At 41.9% G+C, this 16,969-nt stretch overlaps 1 long non-coding RNA gene across 1 annotated transcript; it reads right to left on the reverse strand.

Annotated features, from left to right (window-relative positions):
• Positions 10,597 to 13,057, reverse strand: LOC110434386. The gene is made up of 3 exons (XR_002451877.1): positions 12,787 to 13,057; positions 12,421 to 12,707; positions 10,597 to 10,726 (listed from the first exon to the last, which is right to left on the reverse strand). It is a non-coding gene; the product is annotated as an uncharacterized LOC110434386 (long non-coding RNA).

Consider the following 16,969-nt stretch of genomic DNA (forward strand, 5'->3'; position numbering starts at 1 on the left):
GAATCTTAGAGGATGTCACAGCAGGATAAGATAATAGCCGATGATTATAAGAACCTTATGTTGGATAATTTGGACGATTTGAATTTCCATTGGCTAAAAGCTTTAGAAAATATTAGAGCTAATAAAATCAGAATTGTTAAGTTTATAATCAGAAAGTGTTCATGCAAAAATAAATCTGCAAACACAAAGGGCTAATACCCAATTTCGATATTAAGGCGTGCCAGCCGACTTGACCTAACAATCAACAAAGGTGATAACTTGAATACTTTGGTCCCGACAACAGCGATGTGCTCGGATGTCACGGCCAAGAGGTTTTCATACGGAACTCGAGAAATCCACGAGTGTTACTCGTCGAATCCCTGAGAACTCGTAAACAGAAGAAAATATGCAAGTTGACGAAGTCATCGAAATAGTAGATGCAAAAGTAGATGTAAAACTTATGTATGATATTGGTTGATATTATCTTACATTGTTGCTAGGTCTGTATTTATATGCTGACCTAAAGAGTTACAACCGTACACGACTAGGATCTAATTCTAGACAAAACGGGACTCTTACATAAGGCATGCTCTAATAGTTATAGAAAATAACACCTATGTATTCCTGTATCCGCTTCAATTGCGATGAAACATCCATCGGCTCCTGCTTCATCGACATACCCCTGTAGTCTCCTTTTTAGCAACTTCCACGTTCTCCTCCATCGGCATCGGCAACCAATTGCTCTCCATCGGCACCAGCGATCAATCGGCAATAACTAGCAGTCACCGTCTCCATCCTCAGGCTAGCAACATCCTCTCACCAACTATCATTCCATCATCGGCATCATTCAAATTGGCTCACGGTACCCTTTTGTTGATCTGGCATAGCAACTTCCTATTTCTGATGAGATCCCTTTAACCATCTTGACTTATTTGGTGTCAACATATGCCCCCCAATTTTGGAATATTAAATCATTAATGCTCTGAAATTTACTCTAGATAATGAAAGCTCCTTTTCTAACTACTTCCATTCTAATAAAAATCTATTACCAAATCCAAACAACCTCAACCTTGATCCTCGTATCTCAGTAAACATCTCAGATCCCCCAACCACTCGTATCAAATCATGGGGAAAACTACCCATCGACAAAACTTTACTGTTAGGATAGATTGCCGATGACTCGCTGAAATATTGTGCATAGTGAAATATCTTCAACATCATAATTACCTACCATCAAATCACCTGCACAATTCCTTGATTATCGTGCGCATAGTTACCATATCCATCTGAACAACGTCGAATTTCATGGATGCGGCAAAGAGATAAGTCAAAAATACCCCCACTCATCTCAACCTATAAATACTTCCTTCCTCGGTACTCATCTTCCACCCTGCCATTCTCCATCTCCAATCTCATTTTCTCCGGCGGCGACCTCGACGAAAAAGCTCCAGAACTCAACGAGAAGGTCCCCTGCAGTGAAACTCTCAACCCAGAACCTTCAAGTTTCTAGTTTTCTCCTCACCTTGGAAGGAATGGCCGTCAGTTTCACCATACCTGAGGTTAATCCACTCCTATCTTCTCTTTCCCTTTACCGTAGTTCTTTACATTCTTGCAAGTTCATATACTTAGTACTTTCTTCTTGATTTTTCTGTCTTTTTCATCCCCAAACTTTAGGAATGGAGTGACAAAATAGTTATCCCTACCGAACAACCTCACCTTCAGTGCTTGGGTCCGATGGGTGATCCAGATCCTACTGATATAATAAATGCAGAAACCAAAAGGATCCCTTTTAGAGCCAAAAACTTCTCCTTAGATCTATGGAAGGATACTTTCTGATCCTGGCCAAAACCCACTAAGGGATGGAAAGATTGGTTTCTGAGAATCAGTGGGGCTAATGAGGTATACTGGGGAGAATGCAAACTAGACCAATGCATCAGACTCTCCATTGCCGATATGGAGAAGAATGAGTCGATGATGATAGCGGCTGCATACTTTTGGTCAGACACCTTCAATGCCTTTATGCTTGGTCACGGCCTAGCTTCCCCCACACTTGCCGATGTGCTCATGCTCACAGGTTTAGATATCTCAACTGCCGATGATGGTAGCATTTTCAATCGGAAACCCGAGCATAGAGTGGATACTCATAATATCATTGGTTGGTCAGGATACATCCAAAGGTATCGGCAAACCGGATCAGTCAGCCAGAGAGAGCATGCAATTTTCTTGAACATGTGGTTGGATAAGTTTATCTTCTGCGGCCGATCGGTAGGGCCAACTTGTGTTATCGGTAGCTGAGCGACTAGCCAATGGTCACCGATTCCCCCTTGGCCGATACCTTCTGAGTTCCGCCTATGACCTCCTTCATCAAGTGGCCGAGAAGCTCTTGTTGGGTGAACCCATCGGTAATTTAGGAGGCCCTTGGTGGTTCATCAACATGTGGCTCAATGCCCATATGCACAAGTGCCTACAGTGGAACTTCTTCACACAGCAGTTTCCTCGCGACGTTGCTGAGGATTATGAGTTGGTGGAAGATGTATCGGCAACCCGTTTGCCCCTCAATTACGGAGAAGCTATCATAGTCCTTCCTGGAACCGATGCGAACGAGAATCAGATCGGCCGATTTTTTCAAACTCTCTACAATGGTCGTTCCCAGATCATCGGGCTTGGATGCCTTACGTAGACGAGGAGTCTAGATTCCCTCTTCTCTTTCATCCTGCCAATGAAGCACTCAATAAGGACAGTGACCTGATGACGGCCATTATTACCCCAAGAGCAATTCTAGTGAATCCCTTTGGTGGTGGAAAGAGCACCAATATAAGTTATGAATTCTACAATCCAACGGCACTGTCAATCAAACTTTGCTACACCGATGTGGTTAAGCCAAGGGAGACAATTACTAGTGGCCTTGAGTGGATCAGAGTAGCCTAGGTCCCGCCAGATGCCGATACAACAGATGTCGATCTATGAGACTAGGTCCCAACTTCCTTCATCACTGAATCCTACAAGTTATGGTGGGAGGAATGGAAAGAACAATTGTTCACGGTATCGGCTCACATATACCGAAACAGGATCGACCCCAAGCATGAAATTCCCGATGATGTTATAAGTTTCCTTCTAATACTCGATTCCTCCTTTACCTTTGATTTTATTGGCAACTCACTTCTTTATTTTGATAGGTCGATGACCCGGCACCATCGGTGAGCAAAAGCGGGCAACCGTTTGATCTTCGGGCAGAATCTACAGTTTCTCTGATCGGCCACAACGCCCCTTGTCTAGCAGCCCTGATGCACCGAGGAGTTCGTTTCAAGAAGATGACTACCAAAAGATCAAAGACCACTTCATCGATTGCTGCCGCTACTTTGGCGCAAGCTTTCAAGGTAAAAACCCTTAATTAATTCATGTTATACTGATTCTGATCTATACTTATATTATCTTTTCAGGGTGCATCGACCACAATTGAAATGTCATTGGTAACTTTGCTTTGTACTAGACACCTTCATTCTTCAATGAATTTCAGAAATATTCCTCTGCTCTTACATTTAACTCACAAAATTTTAAATTTTGTGGCAGCAAACTAGCGTATCGGCAAGGGCCCAAGGTACTCAATCATCGGGTGCCGATGCCCCCCAGTCAACAACTAGCCAAGCCCCTCCTAAGAGAAAAGCCCCTAAAAGCACCATGACTCAGCCGAAACAGCAGAAAGTAGCACCAACCTCTCCACCTCATCCAGCGCCCTAGACACACGCAGATCCAGCTGATGCACTCGAGCAGACCATCGATCCACTCGATCAAGGCATGTCATCGGCCGTTATTCCTGAGCAGGCAACTATCAGTCCCCCTCAAGGTAAAGTACCAATCATAAAGTTATTGCTGATGAATTTTTACATAAACACCATCATCATGCTCAGCATCTGCAGCTGAAGATATTCAATTAGCAAATCGAACCGATCAAGGCACAATACAAGTTGCATCCCTAAGTCAAAGGCAAGAAATCACCCTGAAACAAGTAAGCCACCTGATCTGCTCAATTTTGTATTATCTGCGTCTAATCCTAACTAATTCATCTTCTCCTCCGTTTTCAGGAACAAGACTCCCCCGACAGCTTGTTCTCCTTTGCTATCTACATCTCTGATGACGAGGGTGAAGAAGCAAGTTCTTCCTTAGCGCTCGGAATCGCATCGGCAGAGATCAAATCTAAGTTGGAAGATCTATTGGGCCTTCCACAGCAAGATACAACCCAACTGGTGGATGACTCCGACCCAGCCAAGGCCATCTTCAAGACTCTCTGGGATCAAATTCCAACTGATGCCGAAGAAATGCTCTTCCAAGCTGCCCATCTGGAGAGCCGCCAACTCCAATATCAAAAGGCTGTTCAACGTCTTGCCGATAGAGCTGCCTATGCCCAACTCAAAGAAGAAATGCTCCAGGTAAAGCACGCTACCGATGAGAAGCACAAGAGCATCGGTACTTTGTAATCTTCAGGTGTTGAGTTAAAGTAGAAAATTTCCGATCTATCGGCATCTGGCTCTGATCGCTGAACTTAAACAAGTTGAAGAAACATTAACTCAGGCCAAGCACGAAGAAAGTCAATTGCTCGATGTGCTCAAGAATCTCCAGCAAGAAAGCGATGCCCAAGCTTGCAAGGCGCTGCAGATGAAGCTAAAACCAGTAGAAGGCTCAGCCGATGAGGACACCCGAGAAATAGAAGAGGCCAACCAGATTTGCTTGCGTGCGATATCGGCCATCCAGACCTTGTTGAATTTATAAACTTTTTCATCAGCAATAAGTTTCATCAGTTCTTTTGAAAACACTAGTATTTGATCCAGCCGATAGGATTGTTATCGGCACTTAAACTTCTTATGCATCGACCCAGATACTAGGGTAGTATCTTTTTAAATATTTTCCATTTAATGCCCTAGGAAATTCAACTCCTTCAAGAGTCTCTAGAATATATGCATTGCTAGGAGCAGATCGACTTATCCGATAAGCACCTTCCCAATTAGGAGACCATTTTCCAAATTTCGAACTTTTAGTCCCAATCGGTAGAATTAACTTCCAAACTAAATCATCATCGGTGAACTCCTTAGCCTTTACCATTTTATCATACCATCTAGCTACTCTCTTCTTATTTTCTTCTATATTTACCAAAGCCTTCAACCGATGACCCGCCAAATCCTCCAACTCGTCTTTCATTAGAGTAACATAATCATTGGCAGCTAATTGATCCTGAGAAAATATCCGCCTAGAACCAGTTTTAATTTCCTAAGGTAGTACCGCATCATGTCCATATATTAACTGATAAGGTGACACTTTAGTTGCACCATGACACGCCATCCGGTACGACCACAAGGCTTCAATTAATAGTGTATGCCATAATTCAGGGTTTTCTTCAATCTTTCGCTTGATGACCCTAATAATCCCTTTGTTAGAAGCTTCGGCTTGCCCATTAGCTTGAGCATAATAAGGAGAAGAATTCAACACCTTAATCCCCATACTGATTGCAAATTCATCAAACTCTCCCGATGTAAACATAGTACGACCCTGATCGGTAGTAATTGTCTAAGGAATACCAAATCGGTAAACAATATGCTCCTTAACAAAATCAACCATGTTAGCCGATGTCACTTTCTTCAAAGGAATAGCTTCAACCCACTTAGTGAAATAATCTGTGGCAACAAGGATAAACTTATGCCCTTTACTTGATGGTGGATAAATTTGACCGATGAGATCAATAGCCCATCCCCAGAATGACCAAGGTTTAATAATAGGATTCATGGCCGATGCGGGTGCCCTTTGAATATTACCAAACTTCTGACATCGTTGGCATCCTTTGAAATATTTGAAACAATCTTCAAGAATGGTCAGCCAATAATACCCATTCCGTCTAATCATCCATTTCATTTTAAAAGCTGACTGATGTGCTCCACACACACCCTCATGGATTTCACCCATCAAACTTTTGGATTCATCATCACCAAAACATCTAAGCAAAATTCCATCCACGGTACGATAATATAATTCGTCATCAAGGAGTACATACTTGGTGGCTTGAAACCTGACATGTCTCTTGACTTTCTTAGACGGATCTTTCAAGTAATCAATGATTTCCTTTCTCCAATCATCGGCACTGATTGCCGATAAAAATACCTCCAAGATAGGTTGATATCCCGAAGCATGCTGAGCCAACCGATTAGCTTCTTCATTATGTAATCGGGGAACATGTTCCAAATAGAAATCTTTGAATTCCTTTAATAATCGCAGACACTTTTCATAATATGATACTAAAATCTCACTTCGACATTCATAAACTCCAGCCAACTGATTTATAACAAGCATAGAATCACTGAAGATTTCAATAGCATCGGCACGAACTTCCCTCAATAACTCTAATCCTTTGACCAGAGCTTGGTACTCAGCCTGATTATTTGTTGATGTAGCAACAATTGGCAAAGAAAACTCATACTTCTTTCCTCGGGGAGAAATCAACACTATACAGATACCTGCCCCTTGATCACATGTAGATCCATGAAAGAAAAGCGTAGGAGCAACCTCCAAAGAACCCACCGAACTGCAATGTTGGGTAACAAAATCGGCCATAATTTGCCCCTTGACTGCTTTAGCCGATTCATAATGTAAGTCAAATTCTGACAATGCCAATATCCATTTGCCGATTCTACCACTCATAATTAGCATCGACAACATGTATTTGACTATGTCATCTTTGCATATGACAGTACATTCGGATAATGCCTTAATTTAGTACAAGAAAAGTACAGGCATAAGCATAATTTATCGATGGCTGAATACCTCGTCTCAGCATCCACCAATCTTCTACTTAAGTAATAAATCACATGTTCTTTCCCTTCAAATTCTTGAATGAGAGCTGAACCGATAACTGCATCATTGGTTGTATAATGTGAATGGTTTTCCATGCTGAGTTGGAAATAAAATTGGAGGACTCATCAAATAACTCTTAATTTCATCCAAAGCCAACTGTTGCTCTTTTCCCCACACAAACTCTTGACCAACTTTTAATTTGAGCAAAGGACTAAAGTCTTTGATCTTACCTGATAGATTGGATATAAATTGCCTAATAAAATTAATCTTGCTGATCATAGATTGAAGTTCAGTTTTATCGGGAGGAGCAACTACCTTGCTGATTGCATCAATGGATCTCCTGCTAATTTTGATTCCTCTCTGATGCACCGTGAAACCTAGAAACTGTCCTGCCGATACACCAAATGCACATTTATTAGGATTCATCTTCAAACCATGTTTCCTTGTGCATTCAAGTATTTTTCGCAGATCGGCTAGATCTTTTATGAAATCCCTAGACTTAACCACCACATCATCAATATAAATTTCTACCAACGTGCTGATGAACTCGTGAAAGATGAAATTCATAGCCCTATGATATGTAGCACTAGCATTTTTCAAGCCAAAAGTCATGACTATCCATTCAAATAACCCAACATTACCAAGACATCTAAACGCAGTCTTGGGAATATCTTCTTCAGCCATGAATATTTGATTATACCCTGCATTGCCATCCATGAAACTAATAATCTGATGCCCAGCTGCAGCATCAACCAACAAATCGGCAACTAGCATCGGATATCCATCCATTGGTGTAGCTTTGTTAAGATTTCTAAAATCAATGCACACACGAAGTTTCCATTCTTCTTGTAGACAGGAACAACATTGGAAATCCACTCAGCATATAGACACTGTCGAATGAACTTAGCTTCAATGAGTTTGGTTATTTCGGCCTTAATATCAGGAAGAATATTAGGGTTACATCGGCGCGCTGGTTGTTGATGTGGCCGAAATCTAGATTTAATAGGCACCCAATGTTCAACAATTGATCGGTCTAATCCAGGCGTCTCAGTATAATCTCAAGCAAAGCAATCTTTATATTCCTTTATCAAATCGGTTAATTGTTGCTTACATTCAGAATTTAACTTAGCACTAATGAAAGTAGGTCTCGGCCTATCACCACTACCTATGTCTACTTCTATTAAATCATCAGCCGATGTAAATCCATGTCCTAACTTTCTATCATTGGCGAACCTATCCATTAGAACTCTTCATCAGAACCGACTGCTTCGATCGATGGAATCTCATAATCGGCAACTTTGAGGAAATCTTTCTCCCAAGCTTCCCCCGATATGCACCTGGTTCGCTCATAAGTATCCGACTCTGCCGATGCAATGATGTAGGAAGAATCCCTAGGAACAACCTCAATTTTATCGTCTACCCATTGAACAAGGCATTGATGCATCGTAGAAGGGATACAACAGTTGGCATGAATCCAGTCTCTCCCAAATAGTAGATTGTACGTGCCTTTTCCATTGATGACAAACAAAGTTGTGGCAAGGTCTTGCTACCGATAGTCAATTCAACGCATACAGCCCCTTTAGCTGGAGATACATTACCTTCAAAATCTTTCAACATCATATCGGTCTTGGTTAAATCCTAATATCCTTTACCAAGCTTCCGATACATCATATAGGGCATAATATTAATTGCAGCCCCTCCATCAATAAGTATTTTGGAAATCGGCTGCCCATCAACACTACCTTTAACAAATAAAGCCTTAAGATGCTGCCTTTCATCATCAGAAGGTTTCTCAAAAATAGCTGTCATTGGATCAAGTGCCAGCTGAGCTATTTGATCAGGGAGACTAATTTCTTCATCATCACTAGAGGGTGCAAGAAACTCCATCGACAACATGAACACCATGTTAACATCTGCCGATGGTCCTTTCCCCTTGTGGTCCAACTGCTGCCGATCTTCAGACTTAGAAGAATTTTCCTCTCTATACAATTCTTCTTGACATTCCCGCTGCATCCTTCTCCTCTTGTGTCCTTGTTAATCCTTCTAGACACCATCAGGGAAGCTTTGTCTTCCAAACCGGCTGATAGCGAACCTCCTTTGACTCCTCACAATGAATATTAGAATCTCTACAAAATATGAATTCATCGGGAACCTGTGCATTTGCCATTTCTTCAAGTTCTTCCTGATTTCTCGAAAAATGATTGACACGTCCACCAAGCCTGTCGTGCACGCTAAGCCTGCCCCCCCATCTGATCATGAACTGACGTTCTCCCCCTGATCGGCTCATTGAAATGTCGATCATTGTTCTAGAACCTCCAATCTGACAAATCATACTGATGATATCCATTACACTCAGGACAATCCTGAACCATTGGTAGCTTGATATTTTGTTCCCAGCAGTGAATGAAGAACGGGCAATCCTAATGATCTTTATGCCGATTCCATTCTTCTCGCTGCCTCTCTTCTTGTTGACGCTGATACCGATTCTCACGCTGCTACCATGTTTTCCGATGTCGCCTATGAGTAATTACGACACCACACCGGGGAGGTGTCGCACCCGGTTTTCCAAAGAATACCAAGCGCTAACTATATGTGTGCTCAGGATGTCCACACGACGCATATAGTGACAAATATGGAGAGTATCAAGAACAATGCTTTATTACATATTGGAATATAGTTACAACAAGGCTTACATCTATTACAAAGCATAGCGGAAACTATTCCTTAATCTTTACTTTGGGTCTCCATACTCCACAGGGACAGTTGACTAGGGGCACACTCGCCTAGTACTCCTGGAATGTCTTAGGAAACTCCTCCTTTGATTCACCATCTGGTACCCATCCGGGATTTTTGATTGTTGAATGCAAAGCAAGTGTGAGCGCACCATACTCAACAAGTATAACATGAGGGGATGCAAGGCTCAAAAGGCTTGACTTGGTTTGACTGCGATAAGCATTTTTAGTTGGTCATATTTTATTATTAGACCTATGTTGCTAGGTTATGCTTAAGCTCCCAATGTGAGAAGTATAATAATTATCATCAAGATTAATCATCAAGCCAAACCATCCATTGAACCATCTATCTCGAAAAGGATCCAGGTCGCTCTTGACCGAGAGCACGGCTGATATATCAGTTTTTATAACTCTGCAGAGTATGTACATCTTTACCCATGAGTTGTGATTGCCCTTTGCCCGAGGGGGCCAACCTCTTGACTCACTTCCAAGGTAAGTCGGCAGGGATCACTACGTAACCTTTCACTAGACACCCTAACTAGTTAGTGGCCGCGAGGTTTCAGCGGCAAGTGTGCATAGAGACCTCCTCCAAGAGGCACATGTGGTCGCGGCACTGTACACACCAAGGTAGGAGCAAAACTATACACCATGAGGCACCCCCCTCTTGTGCCTTTTGGTAACCACTAATAGGCTAGAGACGTACTAGATACTTGATTAAGATCAGAGCCATGTGATTCTCATGGTTGTACTGTAAGTCCTGGGTTGCCGCTTTAAGATTCAGTCCTTACGGAGGGCAGACTAGAGCACCCAAAAAGGCCCAATGCTCTAGCCCCCTGATATCCATGTTGCTACAAAGCATCATTATAATATTGATTCCATAATCATTAATCAGTATTAATATTATATAGTTTGGTGATTGCAGACTAAGCAAACTACCCATATGCATAACCCTAGGGTAAACAAGGATACAAGATACAATAGTTCTAGGTAATGTCCTTAAGGGTTCATCAAATTAGACACATGCATATGAAAAGATGATTATATAGTTATTAGGTAACAAGGGTACTCATGTTACACTTGCCTTCAACTGTTACTCAAACTTATCCCACTTCTTCATCATCCTTGTAGAGCTCCTCTTCTAATGATAGCAACAACCATCACAAGCATCACAGACAAGCCTAAAAATAGTACATCAAGCATTACAAAATAGGATAAAAGTTTTAAACACGTAGAACTTGCAACTACAAACGTTTGAGCGCACAAACAACTAAACGGAACTATGGTTTAAAAGACGATGAAAGTTCAAAGGTAGAAGTTGGAAGGTTTGGTAAATGGTAGGAATAGAATAGACATTGTGTACATGACTAACTTGAAAGACTAGAGAACATAAGGACTTATAGATGAAGGGTAATGATTATAGGATTATACAAGATGGATATGACATTGTGAAGGATGAAGTAAGCATACGAAAATTCAAGAGCTAGGTAACAAGAGATGCCTATGAGAGCCTGATGAGATGGAACATATACATGGCAAGGGCTACACAATAGTGAGATGGTATGGTGAGATACTAAGAAGAATATTTATTTCTTGACATAGAACATGAAGACCCGAAAACAATGGTGGTGGTTGGTTAGGATCGAATTTGCCAACAACGAGGAGATGATGGATACAAGGCGAAAGGTGAAGAACCTTATAGTGCAGGTTTGGCAAACTACTGTAGGATATGATGATGATCATTTGGATTGGTGAAATGGATACTTTGGAACATATTTAGACAAGTGGCTGCAGCAGTGTGAATGCTACATAAAAGGGTAACACGGCGAGACACCGGTGCACGTAGGTTGTGCGCGGCAGCGGACAGCAACCTTTATGATCACTGATGGTATACTCTTATCAGCACATATTAGCAATCCATGTTGTGGGGTCTCTACAGACCGTATGAGTTATGTTCTAGTAAAAGGGAATGGTGGTTTGGCCATCTGTTAGCCAGAAAACGCAAACATAGGATGTGTGACATGGCTGATTTCTGGACAGCAAGAGTAGCAGTTGCCACGGCCTCGATATCTCGGCCATTATGGCACTTATGGACAAGCCAACTTACAGAGGTATATGCGAGTTCATGATACACAAGTGGGTAAAAGGATTCGACAAATGGAGTAACAGATTTTCGGGAACACACTCGCCAATCGGCTGCAACGCGGCTGCAGAGCAGCAGAGACAGCGAGCACTAAAAGAATGATATAGGATTTGTCTTTGATCCTATGGCCACAAAACTTCTTAAGGACGTGTGCAAGGATATTAAACATATTTTGGTTGAAGGACATGGTCATTGGAGCGATGGAACAATGGGAACACACATGCCAATTAACAGGAACTCTGCTGTGGGGCTGCACAGACAGTGAGCAAAAGATAGGATCATATCTCTTGCATATTTGGTCCTATAGCCATGAAACTTTGCAGAGGCATGTGCAAGAATAGGACACACATGATGTATGAAGGGTTTGATGATTTGACTAATGTATAATGGGAAACAACACTACCAAACAGAGGCGCAGCGCTGCTGAAACAGCAGGGACAGCAAGCACTAAAAAGACGATGATATCTCTTTCATCTTGAAGTCCCCCGCTATGAAATTCTGCAGAGATGTGTGTAAATATATATATGATATTATAGTCAAAGGATTCATCATAGAGCTTGCTGGATCAATGGAGAACACGAACGCTGAACGGCAATAGCACCGCTATCCGAAAAGGACAGCAACACGATTGCGGGGAGAACTTTGCAGAAATTCGATCAAAATTCAATACGAGTACATGGTTTGCTGCAGGGACTATGAAAACATCATGGAGGATATTACAAGGGTTCTTACATCATGGAATTCCAACAACTGATGATGTGGTTGGCAGCAGCCGGCATCAAAGAGATGTAGTCAGTGATCAACAGAGCAATGCCAAATCTACTTTGGGGATCATCCATGCCTCATTAGAGATCAAAGAGACATATGAGAGAGGCACAAACAACAAGATCAGAGCGGAAAATTAGAGGGACGACCTTACTGTTGGGCAAGGATCAATGGTAGCATCAACATGGCTGCTAGGATCGACGCCACCAGCACGTTCATAGAGACGACATCGATAATTCGACCTTAGAGATGATCTGCACCAAACCAGTGATCAAGGAGATGGATGAGCGGGGGAGGTGCAGCAAGATCAGAGATGGAAGAGGGAGGGGCGACCTTGCTGTTGGTGAGAACCCAGCAGCAGCCAGTGGCGACGACATTGCTGCGAGGACAACGGGTCAACGTGGCAGCAACAATTTTCCTTGGGGACGATCTGTGGCACACGAAGAAGATCAATTGAGGTATGTAAGGAGCAGTGGGTGCCATGGATCGAGATCAGCAGGGAAGAGTACACAACTTATCATGGAAAAGAATGGCATCCATGGACTCCGAGGTGAAGACCAGAGCGGCGAAATCGATTCGTGGTGGCATCCTGTCTTCTTTTTGGTGGAGGAGTAGCAGTGGGAGAGAGGAGATGTGGAGGGAGAGAAGACGTTCTTGCTGATGGGAAGGTGAAGAAAGGGGAGGAGATGAGGAGGCTCCTCTGGTGCTTGCGTGAGAAGCGGAGAGGGAGGTTATATGGCTGTGGGTTTGCTGCATGGGTGCATGCACTTGAAGAGATTAAAATGGGTGCGTGAAAGAATGGAGTTAAGAGAGGATAAGAGGTGTGGGCTGCTGGTTTATGCGTGAGAGAGAGGAGAGAATGTGGCTGATTGTTGCATGCATGCAATGGAGTAAAGGTTAGCAAAATAGAGATTATGTCTGCTGCGTATGAAAAAGAAGAGAAGGAGGTATGGCTGCCATTAAGTGCATGCATGCAAATGAATAGAGGAGGCAATTAGATGGAGAGTTTATGGAGGAGAATTATGTGTGAAAATTCATGCATGAGAGGCACATAGAAATGCCGAGGTGCTGCTGTGTATGTGCATGAGAAAGAGAGGAGGGATGGCTGTTATTTAGAGAGGATTAAAGAGAGAATGAAGGAAGGCATGAAAATGAGATGGGACAATGAATTAAGAGAAGGAAATTGTTGTAGGCATAACTCTTGCATGGAGGAAGAAATAAAGCTGCTGCTCCTTCATGCAATTGAAGAGATAGAATAATGGGGTAAAAATTGAGAGAGAGGTTAAGGAGAGTAATGTTGCTATTGTTTTGCATGATGGAATGGGAGGAGGCGTCATAGAGGAGAGTGATCTGCTGTGCGTGAGAGAGAGAGAGGAGGAGAAGATGCAGCTAGTTGTTCTCTGCATGGTTGCATGCAAATGAAAGAGGGAGTGTAGGGTTGCTGCCAAGAGAGAAATAAAGAAAGAAGTGTTACCATGAGAACTGAAGAAGGAAAAATTAGTTATTATTGTTGTTCTGCATGAGAGAATTGGGAGAAGGCGCCACAGGCAGGAGAGGTCAGAGGTGGTTTACTGCTCAATTTGATGAGGAAGAGAAAATATTGTTGGTTGTTTGCATGCATGTAATTGAAAGGTGGAAACAAATGTAGAAAACAAATGAAGGATTAAAGGATCACTATTAAGAGAGAGACGGGTGTATGAAATAAAAAGGAAAAAATGTTGCATCATATTTTAGCATGAGGACTAGAGTGGCGTCTGGGCAGCAGAAGAGTGTGGAGGCCAGCCATCTATTTTCTTCGGTATTTATGGGCATTGGAGCTTGATCAAAATAGAGACATAAAGAAGATTATATAGAAGTAATATACTAAGGAGTTGAGCTAGAAAATTAAGAGACTGAGGGATTAAATGGTATTATCATTTGCATGGGGTCGAAGATTATTGTGTGATAGGAGAAAGGAGAGAGGATGACCATGAAGGAATGGGCTGCTTCTCCACGTGAATGAGAGGGAAAGGAGATATTAATAGCTGCTGCATGCTTTCATGGATTTGAAGATGAGAAGAACAATTGGAGTATTGCATCTGTTTATGCATGAGTGGAGTAAAGGAATGTGGAGTCTGGCCACACTCTGCAATTTATTTGCTGCTCAAAAATAAAATGGAGATTAAGGGGAGGTGATTAAAAGAAAAAGTGTCAAGAAAATTTGTGAATGAGCATTATGTGTAACTGTTATTTTTGGTTGAACGGAAAAGTAGGGGCTGTAGCACAAGGAGAGGGATGTTGTTTTCACATGAAAGGGCAAGAAAATTTAAGATTCATTTATATGAATGGTTGAGAGACAACAAAAGATTGGCCTAAATAATTCGTGGACACCAAAATGATCGAGAGCTTGAGAAAGAATAGAAAGGAAAGAGAAAAAGAAATAGAATAGGACATGCTAGATTTTGGTTGGATGTGATTGGAGTTTTGAATATCGATTTGGTATTTTGGGGAGATGAAGTTGGGATCAAACCCTAGGCATATTTTGGAAAAAAATAAACTCATTTTCAAACATAAACACAATGCAACAGCATGAGTGCAACAACCACTAAGTTGAATTGAAAAAAAAATTAGAAACCCACATTTTTCACTATCTAAAATATTGAGAACATAACTAAAGTTGGAACATTTTATAAAATAATAAAATCTTTGGTTTTGTTTTTAGTATTTTCTAAGTCACACTCCAATGTAGGTATTTTGGGGTGTGACAGGAGGCCATCCAGAGCTGCTACCTTCCCTTATCAAACCCTTTCCTTTGGCATCACCGGTAGTTACTTAATGTTGGGGATCTACCACTGTGTTCTTCTCAACCGTTTATGATGTTAAGACCTTGGTCTTGCCTTTGGCATCTAACATATTTGTAGGGAAAGGATGCTGATCAATCTTCATCAGCTTCTGAGTTTTGGAATTATCAAACTTGATTCTTCGAGATTCTATAGCCGATTGCAATTGCTGCCTAAACACTTTGCATTCATTTGTGCTATGTGAATTTGCATTATGTCATTGCAATACTTGATTTTCTTGAATTCTTCTGCCAATGGAATTACATGATTAGGTGACAATTTAATCTTTCCTTCCTGAAGCAAGAAATCAAATATCCTACCGGCTTTAGTGATATCAAAAGCAAATTTCTCTGGTTCCTTCTGGCCAAAAGGACAAGACATCGGCTTCTTATTTTTCACCCATTCTGCCAAGCCAATGACTGGTTCTTCATCAGAATCAGAACTTCCTGCCTCATCAACAAATGACACCTTCTTATTCCAAGCCTTTCTAGGTTCAAAAGCCATGACATCTTGATGAAAAATCCTCTGCACCAAATGACTCAAACTCTCAAACTCTTGAGAAGCATATTTACCTTTGAGATGTGGTAGCAATCCTTGAAAGGCCAAATTGGCTAGCTGCCGATCATCCAGAATTAGACTGTAACATTTGTTCTTTACATCCTATAGCCTCTGCACAAAGCTTTCCACCGATTCATCATTACATTGTCTTAACCTTACTAAATCGGTAATCTTCTTCTCATGAACTCCAGAAAAGAAGTATTTATGAAATTGCTTCTCTAGATCGGCCCAGGTAATGACTGAGTTCGGAGGTAATGAAATAAACCAGGTAAAAGCCGATCCTAACAAATATGATGAAAATAAACGAACTCTTAATTCATCTCTATTGGCAGCCTCTCCACATTGAATGATGAACCAATTGATATGTTCCATGGTTGATGTATAATCCTGTCCAGAGAACTTAGTTTGGTACCTTGTACCGATTTGGGAGTGGAATTAAATCATATGCAGGAGGATACGGTGTCCGATAAGAATAATAGTTAACCTTGGGTTTTATCCCAAACTGATCTCTCATAACCTCTGCTATCTTATCGGCCCAATAGGCATTGGCATCTTGCCAATGTACAGGTTGAACTTCTAGCACCTGCTAATAGGCTTCCACGTGTCTCTGGGGTACACGGTCTCCAGCAAACATCATATTAGCCATAGCCTGTTGACCACCGATCTGCTGAGCAAGATTCATTGGTTGACCTGCCGATGCCTGATTCTGAAAACCGATCCGCATATGACCTTGTTGGACTCCTGCAGCCTGATGATTCTGCTATGTTGCATGTGGGAAGACCAACTGTCTTGTCCAACCATTATTAGTGTTCATCGGCCCAAGGTTTGCTGATGGCTGGTAATTGGTTGTCATTGCTGGATTGACATAATCTGTCTGAGACATAAACCTTTGTTGTGTCGGCAATGGATATGCCGATGAGTTTGCATTAAGCATCTGGAACGTGGGCCCCTGAAAATTCCCAGTAACTGTCCTTGCAGTAGTCATTGTAGAATACTGAGGAATTTGAGTCATCGGTGAAACTGGAGGCGCCGATGGCATGGGAGCTTTCCCTGCTAAGTCAGTTACCTGAGATGTTCCGGAATTATTTGCAAAAAACTCTAGAGGCATATCATATCCCCACCAGTTGGGAGGAACCTGA

This window comes from Sorghum bicolor, chromosome 4 (assembly GCF_000003195.3).
Source record: "Sorghum bicolor cultivar BTx623 chromosome 4, Sorghum_bicolor_NCBIv3, whole genome shotgun sequence".
Classification (NCBI taxonomy): Eukaryota; Viridiplantae; Streptophyta; class Magnoliopsida; order Poales; family Poaceae; genus Sorghum; species Sorghum bicolor.